A 19,552-nucleotide genomic window follows, 5' to 3' on the forward strand; every position below is an offset into this window, starting at 1 on the left:
TATGAAAGGAAGATGGATAGCCTGAAACGGTTATCAGGGATGCATCTCCGCGCGCCAGACTCCGATCCACAGCTGGACAGGCGACCTGTGGAGGGGGCGATGCCCGTTCACCATCCCGGTCGGCTCCCCCTGCATCCAGCGGCATCAGTCGGGGGATTCCCTCCTCTCTGTAACGAGACAGCAAAGGCAAGCGCGCGCTGGGGGATTCCCCCTTCCGCGGTTCTCCGAACGTTCGGGATTGTTCCCAGTGACGTCACACGGGGAGGCTCGCGGGCTGGCCAGCCTTCAGTCAAACGACACCGCGCATGGGAAAGTGGGAGGGGGAATGTTTCGGAGCACAGGGGCCGGGGGGTTCCTCGAAACCTCCGCTCGGCGGCGGGTCTCCTGGAAACGGTCGCGCATATTCGCTAATCGCCCTCTGGGGAGTTCCCCGCTTCGCCCAGCCAAACCGTGTCTCTTTTAAAAAAAAAGGAATTAAAAAAACTCCCATTCTCTCTCACCTGCTCTCTTTTTTTAAAAAAATGTAATTAAAAAAAAATCCACACAGCGCCTTTACCGACCTTGCGCGCTCTTTCCTCGGAGCAGCGCCTCGCGCTCGCGGCAACGCGGGGGGGGGAGAGATGAGGAGGAACTCTCGCGAGGTTTGGGCGCCGAGCCTCGGCCGCTGCGGCTCGGAGCGGCGCCATTTTGGGACTGGCTGCCTGACTGGAGCGAGGAGTCGTGCGCGCGGCGGGGGACCAGCGGCGGCAAAAAGGAGCTTTCAAATTCGGGACCCCGCTTGAGCTGCGAGCTTTGCCGGGACTTTGGCTGGCAGGTTAGAGCCGCGCCGCCCTCTCGCCCGTCGGGCAGGCCAAAAGAAGAGACGGTGGAGGAAACAATGTTTATATAGCAGGAGGGGGTGGAAGCGGGGGAGGGGGGGTTGGGAGAAAAGGGACGTCTCTGGGGAAGGGAGGGGTGGGGGGGCTGTTGGGATATAAATCCCCCTCCCTGGAAAAAACCGTTCCTTTCTACAAGCGGCTCTCTTATTTTTCTTCTTCTCCTCCCGGCCCCCGCTTCCTCCTCCTCAAGTCTGGAGCATGTGGCCTCTTCGTCCCAGATTGTGTTTGGCCCCAGCTGCCTTTGCAAGAAGGGCCTGCTGAGGTAGCTGGAAGGTCTTGGGAGGGTGGGAGAGGGAAAGTGAACGCGCCCCCACTCCCAACAAGACACGCTCAGTTCCTCTTGTTTATAGAGGAGGAAGAAATTGGGAACTCGGCTCCGACTTTACCTGGGAGGGGGACGGAAGAGCGAAGCTTAGGCAGGAAACGCGCTCGTCTGCTCGTTGGTGTACAAAACATGGGCGCTTTCCCCGCACTCGCTCGCACTTTGCAGGATTTTTGAACCCCGATATTCTCAAAATTTCCTAACCTGGTTGTTTGTGGTCCTTTTAATTTTCATGCTAAAGTAATTCCTACTGATTCAAGCTGCTTACTCCTAGGTAAACAGTAGCGACCCCCCCCACCCTTTGCCAAATACATTTTTGTGTCTTCCTTTTATGCATTCTTTTATGACCAAAAAGAACGTCACTCTTTGAGGTTTTTTTACTCCTCTTTCCCTATTATACTTCTTCAACAACTGCTTTCCTCATCCATGAGTGGCAGCCTCCCCCAATTCCTCCTGCTTTCAGCACATTCCCCCCCCCGTCATGATTATTTTATTTAATGTTTCACAACTTTTCTTGTGGATTTTCTCTTTTTTGTTCACAACAAGGTAGTGTTGGTGATTCTTTGAGAGTAGACTAATAACAGTGAGTCCTGAGCTGTCTCTGGGGGCAAACCTGATTGAAGTGTGTGAATCTCTTCTCTCTCCCTCCCAGGATTCTGAAAAGAAGTCTGGATCTTTTGCAACCTGTTGCCTCATCCTATAACAAGTTAACTGGATGTTGATCTATAACTTTGGCTTCAATTAAAATGAAAAAATATTGACTAAAATGCAACTGGGATTATAACCTGTTCAGCCACTTTTCTGCTTCATACAATACCGAAGTCTGCAGAAACCGGCTAAAAGCCTGAACTTTTTTTTCTTCGAAAACCTTGGACTGATTTTTGCCGCCATGGAATGGATAGTTGGATAATCTTAGATTCTGCATGCTACTTTCCAAACTCATTTTTACTTTCAAGTTTGAGAATTTTGGGCAAAATTACAATTAACTTGTTTTGTCAACTAGGTTTAGAGGATTATATTAAATGTAGCTGCTAATTATTCTATTTTGGCTTTCGTGGTTTATGGCAGATATTTTGACTTCTTTTTTTAGGCAGTTTAGCTTTGGAAGCATTTTGCCATGAAGCCTGCTTCCTAAATGAATAGACTAGGATACTTTCTTTTCACTTAACTTTTTTTTAGTTTAGACATCTTCGCATTTTTTTAAATGCTGAGAAGAAGTGGGATGGCCCCATCCAGATAGCTGTTGTGTGCAGATGCCTGCAATAACACTTGCAAATGTGCTTCACTTCAGATATGGAATTTGACTTTTCAGTTCTGCTGTTCGTGTCATAAACAGCATATTTATTTCTTCTCAAACTGATGCTTGTGATAGTGAGTTGTACATGGAGTAAGAAAGAGAAGACGCTTCGAAGGAATAGGCAAGCTGTTAAAATCAGACTCATCTGACCTGGATGTAACTTTGTGGAGTCCTTAAATGTGAAGAATGGGCAGCTGATTTCCAAGGATCAGCTTTGTGTTGCAAATCTACGGATGTAGTATCTTTAAGGAACTCGGGAAATTATTGCGGGGAGGCAAACTGGAAAACACAGATCACAGAGAGTTAACGCCAATCCTTGCAGTTCTCCTGGATTTTGTAAGTACTGTTTGAAACTCACATTGACCCAGTTGTTAGTGAGGTGCAAATGATAAATGTAGAGTGTGTGCAGATTTTTTTAGGTCTGTTAGTTTGAATTGAACCCTGCATTTTTCTGACAACAAAAAGATATATTGCCATTTTGCCAACACAAGAGTCTGTGGAGTATGAATTCTCTTTCTTCCTCTCACAGTGGCTTGAAATGCTTCTTGAAATCCTGTTTCAGAGTAGGGATGGCCCAGAAGCAGGATTTTGGGGTACATTCTAAGCTGCAGGAGGTAGGAAGCTCACATTCTGCAGACAGAAGTTCCTCTGCCTATGGAAACATTTGTCAGGATCGAACCCCAAGGCACACAGTTGGAAATCTGCATCTTATTGATTCAGCATTTTCCATTTTACCTTAAACTTGACAGCAGATTTAGCCAGTGGACTGCTCATCTTCTGTGAGCTTGGAACGTACCTCCTTAATAGTATATTAGGGATTCTTACATTAGAAACATTCAGAAGCGAAAGCAAAACTTGAATTTAAGCTTTCTAGACAGCAGCTTTGTTTTGTAAGCAATCCAGTCTGTAGTTTGTTGCAAAATTTTGAGCTGGAGTTAATAGTACAGGAGTGTTTTTATGGACATGGTAGATCCTGGCTTTTAGTAATGAAAACGTGCTTAATGTTTTGTCAAAGGCTTTCACAGCCGGAATCACTGGGGTGCTGTGTGGTTTCCGGGCTGTATGGCCGTGTTCTAGCAGCATTCTCTCTTGACGTTTCACCTGTATCTGTGGCTGGCATCTTCAGAGGATCTGATAGTAGGAATGGAAAGCAAATGGAGTACTTGCTTTCCATTCCTACTATCAGATCCTTTGAAGATGCCAGCCACAGATGCAGACAAAACGTCAGGTGAGAATGCTGCTAGAACCACACAGCACCCCAAAATGTACTTAGTTTCTCAAAAGGGAGCTGTGAGCTTGCTTGAGACTTCAGCTGGAGTTGTTGCTTGGAAGAGTTCAGCTTCCTGTTCCATGGAAAGTAAAGCACATGTTACTAATATGCTTCACTTGCTTCTTAAATATTTATTTGAAAGAACCCTTTATTGATGTTTTGCTGGCTTATTTGATGTTTTTCTACACCAGTGTTGTTTGACAAGACAGCACTCCCTCCAGCACTTTATACCTGTCTTTTATAAGCTTACACAGTATCAACAACTGGGGCTTTCCAATGCTGGTGTGGTAGTATTCATGACTGTTGATGTGCTGTTGCTGTATGTTAGATAGCATTGGTTTCCTAAGCTCATCCCAGCATGAGAATATTGTTTTAATATCCTAACAGAGTATTCTCTTTTAGCAATAACTGACTTAAACTTGTCTTCCTCTGCATTTTATTAAAAAACAGAATTGGGATAACTTCATTAGGATAATATGTGCACTCTTAAACATATTAAATCACATTATCTTAAATTGGTTTGCAGGTTTATTTTCAACAGAATCCAGTGCTGCTTGAGATACATAAGATGGACAAAACAACCTAGTTCATAAAGTGAGTAATAGTTCTTGTGGTTTAGACTATGTGTTTTTGTTTATGAAAATCATGTCAATTTCTAACAGTGCTTTAGCTGTTAAATTCCCAGCAGCTTTACACGTTGGATTTGTACGTTAGGAACTTCCAGGCTTCTATTTTAATTTCTGTTGGAAAGCTTTAAGTGAAATCTAGTAAGCAATGAACAACAGATCACTTCGGTAACACTGATATTTTGATTTTGGCAGAGTTTTTAACACTTTTTGTATATATTGTCTTTAAAGACATTTATTTTCAGAAAGCTAGGGTTTGTTTATGTGTATGTGCCTTCTGGTAGTGGATCCACGCCTCCATCCCATTATCATGTGTTAAAATGGCTGAGTGCCATCACCTCCACCCTCTTTATTTGAAAAGGGAGACTTGAAGGGGTTGTCTTTTATATATCAGGGGTGTGACCAGAACGCTGTGTATTAACAACAGTTCAGAGTACTTTAGTTCTTTCTTACCTGTTGTGCAGTCTTTATACAAAGTTAGCCACATGACTGGTTGAAACAATTTGTAAGCGTTAACAGATTTTAGTTCAGGGGTAAATAATAGTTTGTGAACTATGGACTGAGCATGGTATCTTAAATTTTAATTGCCACTAGAAACTGAAAGCCTCATAGACTAGAGTCAGGATCAGAATGTCTTCCTGGATTAGCTACACGATATCCTTCAGACACTCTACATTCTTTTTGAACTTTTCAGAAGTTCATTAAAAACTCTGGAGGGTCCTTGGGAAGGAATATCATTCTGAAAAGCTGATTAGAAAAATGCTGCATTGTGCCTAGACCTCTTGGATCCCAGTTAAGGGGTTATGATTGAAAAATAAGTTTGTTTTCAAACTCAGTTTTGTATATGAAAGTGAAACCTTTTGCATTCTATTAAGATGGTGGCTCATGTGGGTATTTTAGTTATTCCTCTTGAAGTATCTGCAGATGGAAAACTATTCTTACTTTCTTGTTACCTTCAAAGTCCATAGCACGATCTGTGTTGGAGTTTATATTCCATTCCTGTGGTTTTGTTCTGTTAGCCATGGGTTGAGAGTCTATAGGTCAGTGTCATTTGTTGAGCCTTACGCATAGGCTTTTCACGCTTTTGTAATTGTTTCAGAATGGTTTTGGCAGTATAAATATGGATCTGTATACAAAATAGTGTTTACAAAGCTGTTTTATTACACATGTTGAGGCTGGGTTGATGGTAGCATGGATTGAAAAATGCAGAGAGTGCAAAAAGTGGTTATAAGAGTCTGAAAGTTCCTTGAAAATGAAGTTTTCTCCTACTGTTCTGATAATTCATTTGCTAGCATAATTTGCATAGTTGCTTGGCATTGCCACCTTAATTGTACGATTGCAATGTTGTATAGTTAGTTATTGGCGTCCCTCATATATTGTGCTCTTACTTGTAGCTGTAAGACTCAGGCTTAGTCATTGTTCCTGAACATTTAAATTATGTGTCTGTTTTTGGTCTTTAACCAAAACTGATCATGTCTTATGTGGCTGTATGTGCAGAAATCTTTCAGGAAAAGCCCAGGACATGTACATCACCATAATAAAGGTGCAGCTGTCCCTGAAGTTCTTCCTCCCTGGTAAAGGTAATTAGTGGGTCACAGCCCAGCCCCACCCGCCTCTGAAGTCAAATATGACTTATGGTGACCCTCTAAGATGTTCAAGGTTTATAGTGACCCTGTAGAGTTTTCAAGGCAGTAGTCATTTGGAGGTTGTTTACCATCACCTGCTTCTGTGTCACGACCCTCAAAGAAATCAGTAAGGATTGTTGATAGTGTCTTACTTTAGAGATGATTCAGTGGGCCCAGTTTTTGTTTGGAATGGAGTTAAAACATTCATGTTGCTTCAGAATTTCATTTCCCTGTAATCTGATTAATGTTTCTAAAATTCTTTGTCCTTGAGACCTCCCACCCCCACTATAAGAACGCAGGGAGAAGTTATTTCACAATTTTAGATTTTGTTACTCTTTCCCTGACGGACCTGTGCTGAGATACGTTGCCTGTATTGGTCATTAGCTCATTTGGTGGCCTAAGAAGACTGTTACATTAATCTTACAACTCCATCCAAGTGACCAGGCGGGCGGCGGCAGAGCTGCAACTGTGTAGCATAGCTGCTCTTAAACAGGCTTCTCAGTGGCATGCTTGCAAACCAAAACAGTCTCCCCACCGTTGAGAAGCCTCTATGGGGCTGAATAGACTTTTGTATAAGTCAGAATTGGCTACTGGTGGTATAAACGGGTGAATGGCTGGGAGAAAGCTGACTAATGTTAGCTCCTCGCCTTGCTTCTGGACCGCTCCTGCTGCGGCGGTGGCATGGGTTCAGGGACTCTGGCGCAGCATCCAGTGCCTTGTCTCCATGCCTGGGGAGGCTGGCGGCAGGTCCACACTGGTGGTTTCACCCCTCCCCCAGGGTAAGTCCCTTGAGGAGGGCATTTCCACCGGTGGAAGCCCACGCTGCTTCAGCCCCCCCCCCCATCTGGATGGGGCTTTCTCTATCTACAATGTGGGATATATGCAGACAGATGATTGTAAGGCTTGAGAATCTATGAGAAGCGCTTCAAATGTTATTGGTTCCATATTAATGACATTTATATCTTACCCTTCTAAAGAACTCTCTTAAGGATCTCTGGACAATGTATATATTGTTTTCCCAATTCCTCATAATGGTGTAGTGAAGCAAATTAGGCTCTGAGTGACTAGCTCAGCACCACCAATTATCTTTATTACTTAGTGGAGAATTGAACTTGGGTCTACTCTTTCTGAGTTGAAAACTCTGGTTGGCGATGCATAGTTTAATATATTCTACATAGTAAATTTGGCATTGTAGGATTCACAGGCAGTGTTTGAGGAATCTGCATCAATTTGTTTGTTTTAAAGTGTTTCATATATAAAAATGAAACTGCACACAGAGTGGGGCAAACAATACTAGAAATATCACTTAAAATATAAAATAGACAGTTGAATAGTTTAAAAAAGACTGAAATTTTGGAACACGCTTTTAAAATAGAAAGAATCCTGTCTACTTTAGAGAGCCAATGTGGTGCAGTAGTTGAGAGCAGCAAACTCTAATCTGGAGAACTGTGTTTGATTCCCCACTCCTCCATATAAAGCCTCCTGGGTGACCTTGGGCTAGTTCCAGAACTCTCTCATCCCCCACCTACCTCACAAGGTATCTGTTGTGGGGAGGGAAAAGGGAAGGCAATTGTAAGCAGTTTTGATACTCCTCAAAGGTAGATAAAAGCAGAGTATAAAAATCAACTCCTCTTCTTCATCTGAGCCAACTGTAATGTTTGCAAACAGTTCTCTGGAAGAAGGAACTATTTGCACTGCTTTAAGATTACTTGTTTCATGTTACATAAGAACTACCTAATAAAGCTTTGAATAGAATTCCAGATCTTCCGGTTTCTTCATCACAAGACCATTTCTTTTAATTAAAATCTGGTTAGACCAGGTAGATGTGCAGTGTGGTTAGTCTGTATGAGGTAATTGAACAAATCTACATGAACTTACTGAGAGCTTGGAAAGATGTAATTAGAGGGTGATTTTTATTCTCACCTGTGCTTGTGATTTCTGTGTTCACCTGTGCCCTCTTTTGCTGCTCTGTGTCCCCAGTTTCATTGGGCTGAGCACTGCTGTCTTTTACTCGGGGAATCTGGCTGATACATCCCTCTCAATGTCTTTGAGGGTCATGGAGGTATTCAGGGAACAGCCACACGTGCATGTGCTGATCTATACTATCCTTACTCTGCCTGTTTAATTCTTTGGAGAGTGAGTGCCAGTGAGATGGAGTACAGAGGTTAGGTCGAAGTGCCCACTTCCTCACTCTGTTACACTTTACTCTCGAGCTGTCTGGCCTGCTTTCCGGAGACTGTGCACTGGGGGAGAGAACACAGGAAGGTAAAACCGGAATGCTTTGCAACAAGGAAACAGCCTTACTGCATGTGCAACCATTGTTTTGGCTCCAAGTAGCTGCAAACAAAGTAGAGTTCATGGCAGGGATCTTTACTGGATGTTCTTGCTCTAGCCGCCTGCCTTACTCTTCTGTTGGTTGGAGGACTCTTGGGAAGCAGCATTATATCTCCCTCTCAAAGAGTTTACCAATCTTTGAGGGTCATGGAGATATGCAGGGAACAGCTACATGTGCATACACTGAGCTACACTATCCTTACTCTGCCTGCTCAATTCTTTGAAGAGTGAGTGCCCAGTGAGATGGAGTACAGTGGTTATGTCAAAGTGTCCACTTCCTTACTCTGTTACACTTTACTCTTCTTTCTGGAGACTGTGCACTGGAGGAGGGGACACAGGAAGGCAAAACCTGAATACTTTGCAACAAAGAAGCAGCCTTACTGCATGTGCAACCATTGTTTTGGCTCCAAGTAACTGCAAACAAAGTTGAGCTCATGGAAGGGATCTTTACTGGATGCTCTTGCTCTAGCAGCCTACCTTACTCTTCTGTTGGTTGCAGCACTCTTGGGAAGCAGCATGAGATGTGCTACAAAGTAAAAATGGGGAATTGGTAGAAATTGCATCTCCATGCTTTCCCCAGAACTCTTGCACAACATAGCGTGTGCGTCTGTGGGATTTCTGTCAGTTTTGCAGTTTTATTGCAACTCAACCCCCCCCCCCTTCCCCGTAAGTTGTACTTTTGAATCACCTCTTCAGACTAAAACACTCGGACTAAGATCCTTCCAGGAAATAGATCAACTCAGATCATCTATATATAAATCCACTCGCCTTGCACTGTGAAATATTATCCCTCATGGCAAAATGGGCCTTCCACATGGGCAACTTCAGTCACTTGTTTGATCACTCTGAAGTCTGTGGTCATGCAAGGGGTAAACTACTTCCTCCATGTTGGGATGGGCTGCTCCACTTGATCTGAAGTCTTGAAAAACTGTTCTTGAGCATTCTGTTGATCCACCAAGAGGATAAACTTCAGATGAGAAACTTAGTCATGTGCACAGAGGCAGACATGACTTCTGAACAGCAAATTGAACAGCAGGCCTTTAACTCATGACTCGTATCTAAAGTTCAAAATAGTAGGGGCTGATCTAAAATTTAATTTCCATTATTGGGAAGCATTTTGGACTTCAGAATGGCCCTTCTTCCTCCCACTACAGGCCATTGAACTCCCTAGAATGGTACCCTGCCCCATATGGGAAACATTTTGGGGAACTCGATGGGAGGTTGTGAGTGGGGGAGAAGTCTCTGTTGTAATGTCTTTGTCTAAAAGTAGACCAGTGTCAGTAAAGGATCAAACAGACTATTTGGTACTTTCACTTTTGATGTACTTTTATCCCACAATGTCCCCTAGAATTTCAGGGCAGTGTACATAGGCAGTGAACACCTTCTTCTGTGGTGTTCTCACAACAACTCTTTGAGGTAGACTGGCCTGAGAGGGAGTCGGATGGATCCTGCCTAAAATTTCCAGGTGCGCAGGAGTGGAGGAAACATTCACCCTTCCAACTGTCATTTCTTGTTCCTCTGCTTGTTCCTCTGCTCTGAAGAACCTGATTAGATTCCCCTCTGCTCCATGTGAAACCCACAGGGTGACCTTGGGCCAGTCACAATTCTGTCAGAACTCTCTCAGCCCACGTGGAGGCAGGCAGTGGCAAACTCTCTGCCTTGGCAGCCCTACAGAGTCAGTTGTGACTTGACCTCACTTTCTGCCACCTCCATTCAGAAAAAAAATCCTTTCGAATGATAAACAACTCAGTGTTATTAGTGCTTTTCAACATGACCTAACTCAGTGTTGGACATAAATACATATTTTTGTTTAAAAATTGGGATGCTAACTTGTGAGTAATTTTGTTGCTTCCCTATGCTTCAAGATGGGTCCTTGTCATGATATTATCTTAATGGAAGGCTTTGTTCAGTGTTGCTGCTGAACTAGGCAAAGTTGCGTATGTGTGATAATATTGGAGTGGTGTGACAGGCTACAGAAAGTGATGACCTGCCATTCCCAAGCTTGAGTGGCAAGGTGGAGTGAGCCAGTGTGCCTATGTAACTTTGGGGAAAAAAGTAAATACGGGTATTTCTCATGTTGAACTATTGGGTTACATTAGAATCTAGATCACAGAGATGCCTTAAGTTTATTATTTCCAAAAATGAGGATCTATTTTATTCCTAAATAAGACTAAATATAAGTTACAAAAACAAGTTGAATTTGTTGTGAGTTTAACAGTGGAGGGTGTGGTGGTGAAATGGAAAAATAAGTATAATAATAATTGTCATCACATATATTTGCATACTTTGGGGCATTATGTGCTGTATTAATTTTTAAGATGTAGTTTGACTTCACATAACAATGTATAGAGATGGCACAGAACCATGTGAAAATAAGTACAAAATAAGTAGTATAACTTGGGATGCAGAAATTTGTAAAACTTCATTAAACTACATTTTTATTGGTGGTAAAAGCAGTGATCGCTGCTTTTACAAATCGCTATCTGATGAAGTCAGTAGTGGGGCTGTAAGACTGGCAGACAAGGATCTAGAAAGGGCATCCTGCAGCTAGTGTTGGAGGTGTTTGAAGCCAACAAAGGAGAGCTGTGCATCTTGTTTGCTACTGAGGGTCACAAAGAAATCATGAGCAGAACTTGCATATCTTACAAAAATACTGTGGATTCAACATTTCAGACAGTGGGTGAAGATACTTTGTATTGAACCATCTACAAGAGTGACTAGATTCTGCCAAAAATATAAAAGCTGTTCAAAAATGCTTCAATAGATTATATCCTGTTATTCTTCCCTCTCCAGTCTGTAGACATCTGGATCTTAAATGTGGTAATCTGCTCATGTTTTTGTCTTTGCATTTGACTTCCTGCAACAAAGTTTTAGGGATTACTGACTGGGTGTGGGGATTTAAGGCAAGCTAAATAGCAAACATACTTTATAAATTCATGAACTGAAATGACACTAATATGTTCAGCCTTAAAAACTATTTGGGAAAGGGTAACTTTTTTTGTTCCTTGAAGGAATAAAATGTATTCAGTGATTGACTGGTACTCTTTATATCTTATATCTCCCAACGAACTCAGACTGGCCCACCTGCGGCTCCCAGCAGGTGTTCCAACCTGGTAATGTGTAGTAGTCCTGCTTAGCATCAGCAGCAAAAATTGCAACTAGTTCTTTTGGAATAATCAGGGTTGTTTATCCCTTGCACTGTATTTCATCTTGGGGCTCTAATGCCGCTCTCTAAAGATGGTGTTATGTATAGAAAATAGGAGCATCTTGTGAGCACCATAATATAGCTGAACTTGGTCTTAGAGATCAGCACTTTTAGTTTTACTTTCAGCCCTAAATAGGTGTTTAGTGACTCTGCAGTTTTTATGGAAAAAAGAACACACACCTGAATTTCTGCAATCCAAACCTGGTTGTCTTGTTTATTTCTCATCCTGTTGATCATGTCGTTTGTGTAAACCATCTTGAGTCAGAGGCCGTTTCCGCACGAAGGCGGAAGCAGCTGGGTCGGCGCATTTCGTGCCGACCTGACGACGCTGGGACCGTCCGCCCAGAACCGGCTGGGATGACGGCGCCGCGGAGCGCTGCCGCCCGGCCGATCCAGCATGTCCCCGGGCCTCTGGCACGTCACCGAGGCCTGAGGACACGCCCCCCCGGCCCTGCGCGCCTGCTCCTGCGTTGCAGGGCAGGGGGGCGTGTCCCCAGGCCTCGGCGACACGCCGGAGGCCTGGGGACGAGGTAAGTGCAGGGAGGGAGTGGGGGGGGGAGGAAGCGCTGGGAAGCCGTTCGCACGGCAGCGGCTTCCAGCCGGCGTTTCCAAAAAACCACGCTGGGGAAGCGTGGTTTGGAAACGCCGGCTCGGCGCTGGTCGGGCGGCGTGGCTGAGAAGCAGCTGCACCCCCTGTGCGAACGGCGGCCTGGGAACGGCGTTTTTGCCGTCCCCAGGCCGCCATATTCCGCCCGTGCGGAAACGGCCAGAGTGAAAAAGGCAGACTATACATAATGTAAATAAATGAACAAAAATTCAGGCCAGCTAAGTAATGCAGTTTGTCATGTCAACAGTTTATCTGTACGTGGTGAATAATTAGTTGAGGAGGTTGGATAAGAAACATTTCTTTGAAAATCCAGGGGTCTCCCAAGTCTTGATCCTTGAGTGCCAGCCCACCCCACAGAAAAGAGAGAGGCACTAGGCACACAGCCTAGTGGAGCTGTAGGAGAAATTGGGGGGAAATCAGCGCAACATTATAGTACAAGAACTACTTTATTACACACACTCAAAAAAGAAAAGAAAAAGCATTGGCCATTCCTCCATTAATACAAATTTGATAAATTTTCCCATGCTAAATTAACACAAATGGGCCAATTCAATTTTCCCATGCTAAATTAACACAAATGGGCCAATTCAAAAATTGGGAACAAAGCTTGGACCAATGTGGGTGGTAGTTTACACTGGACCAATTAATAATAATATGATGATGAGTTTTTATCATTTTCTCAGCTAAGGTCTAGATAGGACTTCTGTTGAATGACAACATACACAATTGCAACAGGTGTTGGTATTTCAATACAGCCATGCAGCATTAAGTGTCTCTGAGTCCCCTTTGTTCCTGGAAATTCTAATAGAATAGATGCCGAAAATTAAACCTACAATATTTGTTTATAAATATTTGATGCCAATAAATATGATCTGCAGAGTGTTACGAATGAATGGAATAAAGAAAACTGAAGTGGTTGTCTTATATGACCTATCATTTCTTCAATGTTCTTGTTTCTGTTGTCACCCTTAGAAGGGATTTAATATAGTCTGAGTAATTTATCTCAGTAAGAGTGATTACTAGCAGCATGTAGGCAGGAAATATTAGTATTTACCGCACATAATTTTTAAATGGACGTATATTAGTCTGTGTAGCTTTGAAAATATAGGTCATCTCACAGACAACATGGAAATCTCAGCATCTTGAAATTCTGGTATGCACTGTTTATTTGTTTCTTCTTGAAAGGTCTACAAGTATAGTTTCCATGCCCTCCCCCCTCCGCCCCATGATTGCACCTAACACTTCATTTTGAAACCACTTAGAATGCTTTCAAAATGTAGTCCAAAGCCTGATGAAACCTTGACCCAGTCCAGAGGACTTGAAAGAGGTACGGCGGTAGCAGGCGCACATTATTGCTGGCAGCAAAAGCTTGCTAAAATTTATTGTTGTCAGCTCTTTTACTATGCCATAAAATATGAATATGTGGATATAGGGTCACAGTCAGTTACTTTGGATGCGTATCTGATAGTTCTTGCATTCCAATAAAACTTTCTCCTTAGGATTGAGTTTGAAGTCAAGAAAATTGAAGCTTTTTGGAACAAAGACTTAATTAGTGCTCTGTCCTAATGTAATCATCCTCTAGGAAATTAACTGAGATATTTAAAATTTAATGTATAGTATATTTCATTGAGACTAAAATATAGCTAATGATATTTTATGCTAGCTAGAATAGCATTAGTTTATGCTAATACTTCATGTTACTGCCTCTTTAGAGACTGTCTGAATAGTCTTGGGGGAAAATCCTAGGCAACAAAATATTTGGAACTACCTAGGAATTTTCGATTATTTTTCCAGCTCTGAATGTTACATTAATGGCAGGCTAAAATATAAAGAGATCTTTAAACCATCATTTCAACAGTTGTTTAAAATTATTTCTAATAAGTAGGACATGTTTGATGTTTAGGCCCTAGTTCATCATTCTGTTCCCAACATTTTCTAGTTTGTATTTTGTGTATCTTCTTGGAAGTTTGGAGCATAGGTTGGGTGACAGCAAAATTGGTGAAATCCTGATTCCTAGTAACATACGGGTTTTTAAAGAAAGAAACTCTCCATGAATCTAAAAACTTTGGTTCCTATTATTTACTATTTGTAAATATTTAGCTGAGATTTTCCCAGTCTGTACCTAAAGCAACATACTTTCTTGTGTTAGAAACTATACAGTTTGATCAGGAAAATAAATCTCTTGCTGGTGCTGTCTGATTTGTTGAATGTCAAACTGGTAAACATAGCTCAAACTTGGAACATTTCCCTAATGTTGAGTAGAGGTGTTTAATAGTTGTTTCCTTTTTTCTGACATTCATTTAAATGATTTGCGCTTTTATTAGCTGAACCAAGGTGACTTAGAAACAGTAATTTTTGAATCGGGTCTTATTTTATTGAACATAAAATCTACAACTATCAAGATAGTGTTGTCAAAACATAAGGAAGTGTTGTTTTCACTGTGAGGGGGGAGAGCTTCTTGTTACTAGTGATTTCCATCTGTCCATCAAGGAGGCAGGACCAGAAAGTGAACTTCCTGTCTCCTTTATGGGAGTAAATCATTGATTCAATTTGCTTCCTGCTTTACCAATGAGCATAGTCTCCTAATAGGAGCTCTGGGAACTGGATTCCTATAAACTATGATTTAAGACCGCTCCCCTTTTTGCCTATTAACGACTTTCCACAGTGACTACTTTGCTAGTTCCCCCCCCCCTTTTCCATCTTCTCTTTCATCCCCTCCCTTTGAGGAGCATTAAGGTTGATGTAAGGGAAGGACTAGGATACATCTGCGAAACCTCAGATATTTTTCTCCCTCTGGCTCAGAAGGACATCTTGAGCGCGTGATTTCCACCTCTTGGTACAGGGAGGCAGGAACTCTACTTGTGGTGGGAGTCACCTTCTCCAGTTTCTTTTCCTGCTTAGCACAGGGAGAGTAGGTTTCTGTTTTGGCTCTGTTTTGAGACTTGCCTTTCTACTGTTCTACATTTTTATCTTTACCTCTCTAGCTTCTTGTTGTCTTACCTTCCCTATCTATCACTTTTGGCTCAGTGTTTAGGCTAGTTCCAGAACTCAGGTAGGGATCGGAGATTTTTCCTGTGCTTTCTAGCCAAAGGCAGAAAAAGGCAACAGGAACAGTTTTCTTTCTAAAGCCAAAATGAATGCTCCCCTCACTTCCCTTCTTCAGAAGGTCAGCAATTAGCACCTACCTACCCAGGAACCAATGCCTTGACTGATCTGCAGGCAGCGAGCAACAGTTCCAAGTGCACAAAGAAGAAATGGTGCCTCTTCGGCCTTGGAGAAACAGGTGGTTGCCATTTTGCCTTCCTCACCAGACACAGCAGGAGAGGCTTTGGAGTGCTGGGTCTGCTGTGAGCAACCACCACAGCCTAGATTTTTCAGTGGAGCCTTGGCTGAGGCATCTGTCACAGCAGGTAACATTTCAGTGGGTCTAACTGTGGCTAAATTGCCGGCTGCTGGCAATTCAGCCTTCTCAAGCAAGCAAATGGATTTTATCAGGCAAACCTTTAGGGAACAGATAGAATTCTTCTGCCAGGGGGTTCCCCCTGAGCCATACCATACCCAACCTCTTTCCTCTTGACTCTCTCTCCCCTTACCTAATCATCCCCAGGGGGCTAAGGGCACCACTTCTTGGCCTACTAAGATAGCAGAAATATGTTTGGGGGGGGGGGGGTAGCTGCTCCAGGGAACCACCAGGATGGGCCCAGGAATCCGTGTCTTTTAGCAGGAAGGAAGATAGAGAAGAGGGAGAGTTTCTCTCTGATGAGACTACCACCACTGAAATGCCAGAGGAATCCCTCAGATTTTTTAAATAGGAGAATTATCAGTACTTCCTTGCAAAAGCTACAGCTGCCTTAGATCTGCAGGAAATGGCTCCTCAGCAGGAATCCAGTGCTTCTCAGACTAACACTAAGAGCAGATTAAAAGGTAACTGGGAGCTCTTCCCTGTAACAGAGGCAGCAAAGTGTTTCCTTTTCCCATTTTCTTCGAAAACCAACCAAAGAAAGAATGGGCCCAACCAACACCAAATAAACTTTTCTGATTTTGTGAAGAAGTTCTGTGCTGTGCCTGAATTTTTAAACAATCTCCTTCAAGTCCCCCTTGTGGACACTTCAGTGGCAGCACTACAGTCTGGTGATCTGGTATGAGAGAACAGGGAAAGCTTCATCAGGGACTCCTTGGTTAGGAGATCTGATTTTGCCATGAAGAATGCCCATGAAGCCACAGTAATGGCGATCGAGGCCTCAGCCACAACATGTGTCAAGGCTATTGCCAACGGCTATTGCCAGAATCCAGTAGGAGAGTACTAGAAAGCACAAATAGAATTCTGAAGGCCACATTATTTGCAGCGGATGACACTTTAGATTCCCTGATTTTTTCCTCCAGGGCCATGGCTTGCTCAGTGGCAACCAGAAGGAACCTGTGGTTAAGGATCTGGCCTGCAAATCTAAGATCCAAGGCTTTTGTTTCAGCTTTCCCATTTCAGGGTGACATGCTCTTTGGAGCTTCCATGGAGAAGTCCTGATGGAAACCTGGGACAACAAAACAACGATGCCCAAACCCATTCCACCCAACAATAGGAGACCCTCAAGTGGGTTTAATTTTCACTCCCAAAGAACCTTGCTGAGGTTCTTTTGGGACAATTGAAGTTTATTCTAGAACAGGGGTAGGGAACCTGCGGCTCGAGAGCTGCATGCGGCTCTTCTGCCCTTGCACTGCGGCTCCATGAGCCGAGCCGCTGGCCCCATCCTTGCCCGCCCTGCAGGCAGCAGGGCGGACGCATCCATGTGCTTCTCAGAATGAGAGGAGTAAAACGTAAAAAAACCCAATATATACAGTGTTATCTTTATTTTAAATGTCAAAAATTATTTGCGGCTCCAAGTGTTTTCTTTTCCCGTGGAAAATGGGTCCAAATGGCTCTTTGAGTGTTAAAGGTTCCCTACCCCTGTTCTAGAACTATACCAACAGATCCTTTGGTAGACAAGGCAACAACAAGTCCTTCCACCGCAGAAATGACAAGAACAACAAGGACTTCCTCTCCGTCGCCAAGCCTGATTATGCAGACATTTGGTCGGGGGCCAGACTGCTGCACTTTCAAGACCTACGAGTTCATGCATAGCTATTGAATGGCAGAAACTCCTAAAACTGAAATATTCCCCAGATGCTGTGGACACCATACTAGCGTCACACTGGCTGTCTATCACACACACATATATAACACAATGTGGAAGACCTTACTTTGCTGCTGCACTAGAAGGTGAAACCACTGAAGCCAAATGTCTCACCCGTTCTCGAGTTCTTACATAATGACCAGTTATTGTGTCTAAAAGTCTCAACTTTGAAGCATCATATGGTGGTGTTGGCTATGGTCCTTCTCACATACCGAGGGGAAAGCATCGCAAAACATCCTCACATCCAGAGGTTTCTCGGGGGAGTTATTCAGAGCAATCTACCTCAGGTTCACAGGTTCCCTATCTGGAGTCTACGAACGATCCTCATGACACTAACTAAGGCGCCATTCAAGTCCATACAGAAAACTCCTTTCAAATGGATACGAATGAAAACACTCTTTCTCATGGCAGTTACTTCAGCATGTAGGGTTTCAGAATTCAGGGCATTGTCAGTCAAATCCATACTTTGCATCTTTCACAAAGATAAGGTCATCCTAAGAACCGACCCCACATTTAAACCAAAAGTGGCATCAAGATTCCACATTTCCCAAGAGCTCTGTTTGCCATCCTTCTGTCCAAATCCATCTCATAGCAAGGAGGAGGTGTGACATACACTGGACGTATTTCAAGTGCTTAAAGTCTTCATCAGAAAGACAAGGAACTTTAGGAAATCTAACACCCCTGTTCATTTCTGTTAGCCCTCCCAGTCTAGAGAAGGCATCTATTGGCTCTACTCTAAATGCATGTAAAATTGAGGTATACAAATCCCAAAGTTTATTTGTGCCTTCTGGTATCGCTGCAATGAAATGTGATTAGCCAAAAATGCACTCTTTGACAAAATATGCCGGGCTGCTACATGGTCTAGCATAGCTATCTTTGTACGGCATTACAAACTCAATACATACAGTTCTGTAGAGGTAGCCATAGATTCTTTAAGACAGTTTACCTGAGTTCTAGTAGGGGAAAATCCCATAAAATGGATACAATACAATTTAAAGTTTAAAATGTTAAAAATCCTAACTCTGAAAACCGATGTGGCCAGTATAAATGGGGGGGGCGGGGGGGGCGGCAAACTGATGGAAAACCATTGTTAAACTGTTTCTCCTTCAACCATAACCTTGGCAGAATGGCTGTCTTGTAGGCCCTGCAGAATTGCATCAAGTCCAGCAGGGCCTGAATTGCATCAGACAGAGCTTTCCAGCAGGGCTGAAAATGCCCTGGCTGCAGGTGAGACCAGGGGACATCTTTTGGGTCAGGTATCACCAGTTAATTGCTAGTTGATGAAAACAGTGCTCTTCAGGGGACGTACTGGGAGAGGTGCTCCCATAGATACAATGGACCTAGACTGTTTAGGACTTTAAAGGTCAGGACCAGAACCTTAAACTTAATTCTGTTCTACACCTGGAGCCAGTGCAAGTGGTGGAGGGCAGTGGTTGGATGTGAATCTGCCACAGGTTCCCACTAAGCAACTGGAGTGTCTAGAGTAGAGCCAAGGGTAGCCATACATATAATGAGTTGTAGTGGTCAATGTGGAGGTGACTGTTGCGTGGATCACTGTAGCTAGGTTGCTTTGGGATATTATTTATTATTTATTTTTATTTATTATTTTTTCAATTTATATACCGCCCGATCCCCGGGGGGCTCCGGGCGGTGAACAACAGGAGCAATCATACAAATATAAATACATAGGCTCCATCCCATAAAATAGCTTAAAACTCATAAAAACAGCAAGTAACCATAATACATAATAAATAAATAGAAGGCGTCTGGCCCCAATTTAAAAACCTACCTCCCTGAGGGGGGGCCAGTGGGGCTCCCCATATGAGGGGGCTCCTCATATGAGGGGACCCTGATGTAACTGCCCCAGGCACAGAGCAGTGAGGGGCACCATATTAGCAGCTGGACACTCCAAAGGCCCGGTGGAACAACACGGTCTTACAGGCCCTGCGGAACTCACCCAGGTCCCGCAGGGCCCGGACAGCTGGAGGAAGGGTGTTCCACCAGGCCGGGGCCAGTGCCGTAATCATAGAGGGGCCGGGGACCACCAGCAGATTGGCCTCTGCAGAACGCAGAGGCCGAATTGGGACATATGGGGTGATGCGGTCCCGAAGGTACGAGGGCCCCAGGCCGCGCAAAGCCTTAAAGGTCAGAACCCACACCTTGAAGATGATTCGGAATTCAACCGGAAGCCAATGCAGCTGCCGCAACACAGGCTGGATG

General features: G+C 43.6%; 1 protein-coding gene across 1 annotated transcript in view; it reads left to right on the forward strand.

Moving 5' to 3' along the window:
• Positions 1-662: 662 nt before the first annotated feature.
• The window catches only part of GPBP1 (GC-rich promoter binding protein 1), a 40,563-nt gene continuing 21,673 nt past the window's right edge, over positions 663-19,552 (forward strand). The window contains exons 1-3 of the mRNA XM_048503846.1: positions 663-814; positions 1,853-2,833; positions 4,294-4,361. The gene's annotated coding sequence lies outside the window, so the exon portion shown is untranslated. The remainder of the gene's footprint in view (positions 815-1,852; positions 2,834-4,293; positions 4,362-19,552) is intronic.

This window comes from Sphaerodactylus townsendi, linkage group LG07, assembly GCF_021028975.2.
Source record: "Sphaerodactylus townsendi isolate TG3544 linkage group LG07, MPM_Stown_v2.3, whole genome shotgun sequence".
Lineage (NCBI taxonomy): Eukaryota > Metazoa > Chordata > Lepidosauria > Squamata > Sphaerodactylidae > Sphaerodactylus > Sphaerodactylus townsendi.